This window comes from Dama dama, chromosome 8 (genome assembly GCF_033118175.1).
Source record: "Dama dama isolate Ldn47 chromosome 8, ASM3311817v1, whole genome shotgun sequence".
Lineage (NCBI taxonomy): Eukaryota > Metazoa > Chordata > Mammalia > Artiodactyla > Cervidae > Dama > Dama dama.
In genome coordinates, this window is record NC_083688.1 from 19,762,162 (window position 1) to 19,768,161 (window position 6,000).

Here is a 6,000-nt window from a genome sequence, read left to right on the forward strand (position 1 = left end):
CCAACAGTGTCATGTTGTACAGAACGTAGAGCTCTGTACAAAGCATCAGAACTCACTTCTGGTTAAATAGGTGTGGCTTCATGGAAGAGGGAGCAGGCATTGTTCACTTTGCTGTTGTTCAGTTGCTAAGTCATGTCTGGCTCTTTGTGACCGCATGGACTGCAGTATGCCAGGCTCCTCTGTCCTCCACTATCCCCCAGAGTTTGCTCAAATTCATATCTATTGAGTCGGTGGTGCCATCCAACCACCTCGTCCTCTGTCGCTCCCTTCTTTCACCCTCAATCTCTCCCAGCATCAGAATCCCTTCCAATGAGTCAGCTCTTCGCATCAGGTGGCCGACGTTTTGGAGCTTCATTCAGCTTCAGCATCAGTCCTTCCAATGAATATCACTTTGTTGAGTAAAGCCCCAAGTCATTTGAATGCAAACAGGCCAGGCCAGAGACCATCTCCATGGCAATGACGAAACGCTTCCCTCACCCACTTTCATTTGGGAGAAGGCTGTTGCAATCTCCACTCTCCACTAGACTGTCAGATCAACTGCAGCCAGATGGTATCTCTAAAAATGTGGCCTGCAGCCATGCTTGGGAGTTGAATGTGTGACTCGCATTCTCTCTCAGAATAAGAATACATAATGTAACCTAATTAAATGCTTTTGTGTAGCAAAGGAAACCATCAACAAAATAAAAAAACAACCTACTGAATGGGAAAAAGTTTTTACAAATGATATGACTGATAAGGGATCACTATCCAAAATATGTAAACAACTGATACAACCCAACCTCAAAAATACAAACAACCCCATTAAAAAACAGGCAGAGACCTGAAGAGACATTTTTCCAAAGAATACATACAGCTGGCCAAGCAGGCACAGGAAAAGATGTTCAGCATCACTAATTATTAGAGAAATGCAAATCAAAACCACAATGAGATACCATTGAACACCAGTCAGCATTGTTGTTGTTTGGTTGTTCAGCTGTGTCCAACTTTTTGTGACCCCATGGACTGTAGCCCACCCGGCTCCTCTGTCCAGGGGATTTCCCAGGCAAGAACACTGGAGTGGGTTGTCATTTTCTTCTTCGGGGGATCCTTTAGGATCAAGGATCGAACCTGCATCTCCTGCATCGGCAGGCAGGTTCTTTACCACTGAGCCACCAGGGAAGCCCCACCTGTCAGGATGGCGCTCATCAAAAAGACCACAAATAACAAAAGTTGGTGAGGATGTGGAGAAAAGGGACCCTTGTACACTGTTGTTGGGGATGTAAATTGGTGCAGTCACTGTGGAAAACAATATGAATGTTCTTCAAAAAACAAAAAATAGGGTTATCATAATACCCATCAGTTCTACTCCTGGTATGTAAACATATCTAAAGAAAATGAAAGCACTAATTCAAAAAGATACGTGCACCCCAATGTTCACAGAAGCATTACTGATTTACAGTGTTACTATGTTATATACCTGTAACATATCATATTGTAAATCAACGATAGCTCAGTTAATATAAAAGAATAGACAATGTAAATGGTGCTGGTTGGGACCGGCCGAGAAAGAAAAGAAACTACAAGATGGGAACACTGAATGTTTCTGAAGTTAATGATTTGTGTCCTGTTTGCTCATTCCGCTCTCCTATTGGAAAGTAAGCTTTAGGAGGTTAGGGCCAGGGCTATCTGACTCAGGGCTGTTTGAGTCCCAAGGCTCAGGCCTGGCCCATAGCACGTGCACAATAAGTTTCCCACAAATGAAGGAGGGACTTTCTCAGAATAAGGTTTCTGTGATCAGGTATCGAGACAGTGGCAGACTCTCTGCAGTCTTGAAGTCTGACTTTTCTGAATAGCCCCACAAGGCCGTGTCTCGATTACAACCATCATGAGCATAGATTGTGGCACAGACAGGGCCATGATTCCAAACACAAGAATGTGAATTCCTCCCCAGCTCCTGCCAGGCTGTCTCCTTATGCTGACTTTATGTTGGGGCCTCTTTGATGAAGTTTAGGGCCAATCTCGCCCCTCGAGAACCTATTTTATGAATCCCTTTTAGGTCCGGGAGTTAACCCAGACATTGCTGCAGGGGGTGCATGTCTCGCCCACGTTGACTCCTAAGCACACACCGCCCTCTTGTGTCTATGATGCATTTGACAATGTAGCTTCCAGCGGCCGCTAAAGCTCAGCCAAGTGACGCCATTCATGCAGAAAGACCTCAGTATTGAGGGGGAGGCAAACAAACACATCCAATTGCCCTGAATGTCCAGAATAGCCCAGAATGTTTTGAAGGTGGCACTAACTACCCAACTCAGAGCTTTGAAAATAAAGTAAAAAAATCAGGCATGATAAAATTCAAATTCAAGAGCTCAGAGACAGAAAATTCTGCTTTCTAATGGAGCTGAACATTTCCATAAACTGAAATTAGGAATTAGAAAAGGAAGACGTACTCCTAGATTCTTCATATTCTAATTCATTGCCTTGAAGCACTTTCAAATTCTTTTTTTTGGAGGGGGGCAGAGTTGCATTGTCCATTCACAGCACACACACCCACATATGCAAGTGGTGTGAGGTACAAATATACCCATTCCCTGGGTTTGCACTCTCAGTCACAATGTAAGACTGTTCATCTTCCTCACACACCTTGGCTTGGAGAGGGAAAACCCTAGATCTCTGCCCTGGCCAGTCCTCTTCTCTCCAACCATTTCAGCGGATACAAGGTGAACTTCTGGCACAGCAGAAAAACATCTGGATCTGAAAGCCCATGATCACTGGCCCAGAACAGCCTGGATGAGACTGGTGATCTGAGCCTCTATTCTATTTGCTTTTAAAGCAGAAACTAGAATGAAAGACACTTCCACCACTGACATTAAAAAATTATCTCCCGAACACTCAATTGTGTGTTGTCCTGCACAGTTAAAAAGACACTGTAGGAATTTGCATTGTAGGAATGTATGTCCTGTGGCTATATCTCTCAGACAAGTGCACCTCACCTTCAGAAAACTGCAGTTAGGGCCTCTGCAGGAGACCCTGGCTGTGAAATAAATGTTGTTTCAGAGGTGTGCCATGCACAACCTGACCATCCTTATGAAGCAGCCCTCATAAAATACCTTCTCCACAAAAGAGCACAGATGTTCAGACTAAGCTTCTAAAACCCTGTTTTGCTTGCATGAGTGCTAAGTCATTGGGAAAGGAGTATGTCAAGGCTGTACACTGTCACCCTGCTTATTTAACTTATATGCAGAGTACATCAGGTGAAATGCCAGGTTGGATGAAGCACAAGCTGGAATCAAGATTTCCGGGAGAAATATCAGTAATCTCAGATACCACCCTTATGGCAGAAAGCAAAGAAGAACTAAAGAGCCCTTTGATGAAAGTGAAAGAGGAGAGTGAAAAGTTGGCTTAAAACTCAATATTCAGAAAACTAAGATCATGGCATCTTGTCCCATCACTTCATGGCAAACAGATGGGGAAACAATGGGAACGGGGACAGATTTTCTTTTCTTGGGCTCCAAAATCACTGCAGATGGTGACTCCAGCCATGAAATTAAAAGACGCTTGCCCCTTGGAAGAAAAGCTATGACCAACCTAGACAGCATATTAAAAAGCAGAGACATTACTTTGCCAACAAAGGTCCATCTAGTCAAAGCTATGGTTTTTCCAGTAGTCATGTATGGATGTTAGAGTTGAACTATAAAGAAAGCTGAGCGTTGAAGAATTGATGCTTTTGAACTGTGGTGTTGGAGAAGACTCTTGAGAGTCCCTTGGACTGCAAGGAGATCAGACCAGTCAATCCTAAAGAAAATAAGTCCTGACTATTCATTGGAAGGACTGATGCTGAAGCTGAAACTCCAACACTTTGGCGACCTGATGTGAAGAACTCATTAACTGGAAAAGACCCTGATGCTGGGAAAGATTGAAGGCAGGAGGCGAAGGGGATGACAGAGGATGAGATGGTTGGATGGCATGAGTATGAGCAAGCTTCGGGAGTTGGTGATGGACAGGGAAGCCTGACGTGCTGCAGTCCATGGGGTCGCAAAGTGTTGGACACAACTTAGCGACTGAACTGAACCGATCAGACTAGGGCTTTCCTACCTCTCCTCTTGGATTCTCTTTTTCTTTTAATTTTTTAAAAAATTTTAACCCTTAAATTTTATTATTATTTTTTACTATCAGCTGCAGTTTATTCAGGGCAGAATTTTAAAAATCATTTATTCATGAATCTGGAATGGATTCCCTCTCCCTCAACCCCCATACACAGGATGACAAGAGGAAACGATGGCAAACAGTGGTGTCCAGTCTTATTACACAGTGATGATACAATTCTCAAATCAGTCTACTGATCACAGCAAAGAGGACACTAACATCAATGAACTCAGCACGATCACGTTTAAGAAGTTCATCAAAATCGGGTCTCTCCTATGAAAGAGGATCTGGAGTACGACCTCAGACAAGAATAACAGCACAGTTCTCTCTTACGCTATTTCAGGGCACTCTGCCTCCACAGAGGAGCTAGCTAGTGAAGTTCAGAGTTCACTTGGGGGGTTGCCTTGCAAGTTTCAACCTCACCCTCTTAGTCTCCTGGAGGTCAGATTGGCTAATGTCCAGAAGTTGTGTGTGTGTGTGTGCGCGCGCACGCACATGCAGTCAGTCCTGTCTGACTTTTTGTGACCCCCAATGGACTGTGCCCACCAGACTCCTTTGTCCATGGGATTTTCCAGGCAAGAATACTGGAGTGGGTTGCCGTTTCCTTCTCCAGGTTAACTCTTAAATTTTAAATTTATTTTTATTTCTTATGTTGGGGGGCTGAGTTGGGTCTTCGATGAGGGGCACGGGCTCTTGACTGGGGCCCATGGGCTTTGTCTCATTGGTGCGTGGGGACTTCTCTTGGTGAGGTGCGTGGGCCCCTCTTGGATTCTCATTCCACCATTACTGTGCTTTTCCCTGTGGATCATTATGCCTCCTCCATCCTCTGTCCTTCAAGGTGCACCTGTTTTTAATGGGTGCACAATCCCTTACTTCAGGGAACAAAACTCTGCTGAGAAACTTACAGACCATGTTAGTGACCAGCAGGTGAGGCAGGTCTTTGGGTAGCATGACATTTCTAATAGCCCTTTAAGCAGGCGTTCTGTGTCTGTGTTTGTCATCTCTGTGAAAAAAGGCTTCTCACTTCTCTCTCTCTCTCTCTTTACTCTCACTGATCAAAGGTCCAACTGTGCCCAGTTACCAGAATAAATCTGACCTTTGCCTTCAGGGGCTCCAACAGGCATTGGTAATCACAGCAATCTACCTAGCATAGGCGGAGTGTTGTTTGCTCTGAGCTAATTATTCCGGTAATCATTTTTTCTGATTTTTCTCTTTAGCAATAGTTGAGATTAATGGTAAAGGGCAGAGCTCGTGGGTTCACAGTTTTCTTCTGTAAAAGGGATAAGATTAAAGATTAAACATGTAACAACTCTGTCTTCGGGCCGGCTCTGAAGCGTGTAAGATGCCCAGTCAGATCGACTGACTGGAGTTTCAGAGTGATTCCTGAAGACATTTCCCTTTTCTGAGGCCTGAGACAGGGCTCTTCCTGGTTGGAGAACCCAAGAGAAATCTCAGTGTAACACCTGCCTCCATTTTTCAGCCCACTCTAATGGGGCCCGTCATAGCATTCGGTGGCCCTTTCTTGCTGCCATGTTGCTGGATACTTTGCGCCATGTCCGGCCAGCTCCATCCCTGTGCTCTCAGCCCAATCGGCCTTCCCAGTATCACTCACCCTCTCCTGAAGTACCTTCTTTTCTTGGCGCCTGCAGACACCACCCTGGTTTTCCTGCCACTCCTTCTGTGTGCTCCTACGGGGACTACCCCACCTTGGTCCCTTTCTGGTTCCAGGTCTGTCCTTCCCACAGCCTGACATCTTCATGTGGATGACGCATGGGTATTTCCAATCCTACACAAAAGGGGTGTGGAGTGGAGGGCTAAACAGGAAGTGAGAGGCCTGGGCAGGAAGTCGTCACAGGAAGTCACAATCAGGCCCTCTTT

General features: G+C 45.1%; 1 long non-coding RNA gene across 1 annotated transcript in view; it reads right to left on the reverse strand.

Moving 5' to 3' along the window:
* The window catches only part of LOC133060410 (uncharacterized), a 28,741-nt gene extending 22,741 nt beyond the window's left edge, over positions 1-6,000 (reverse strand). The window contains exon 1 of the long non-coding RNA XR_009693765.1: positions 5,735-6,000. This is a non-coding gene — a long non-coding RNA (uncharacterized LOC133060410). The remainder of the gene's footprint in view (positions 1-5,734) is intronic.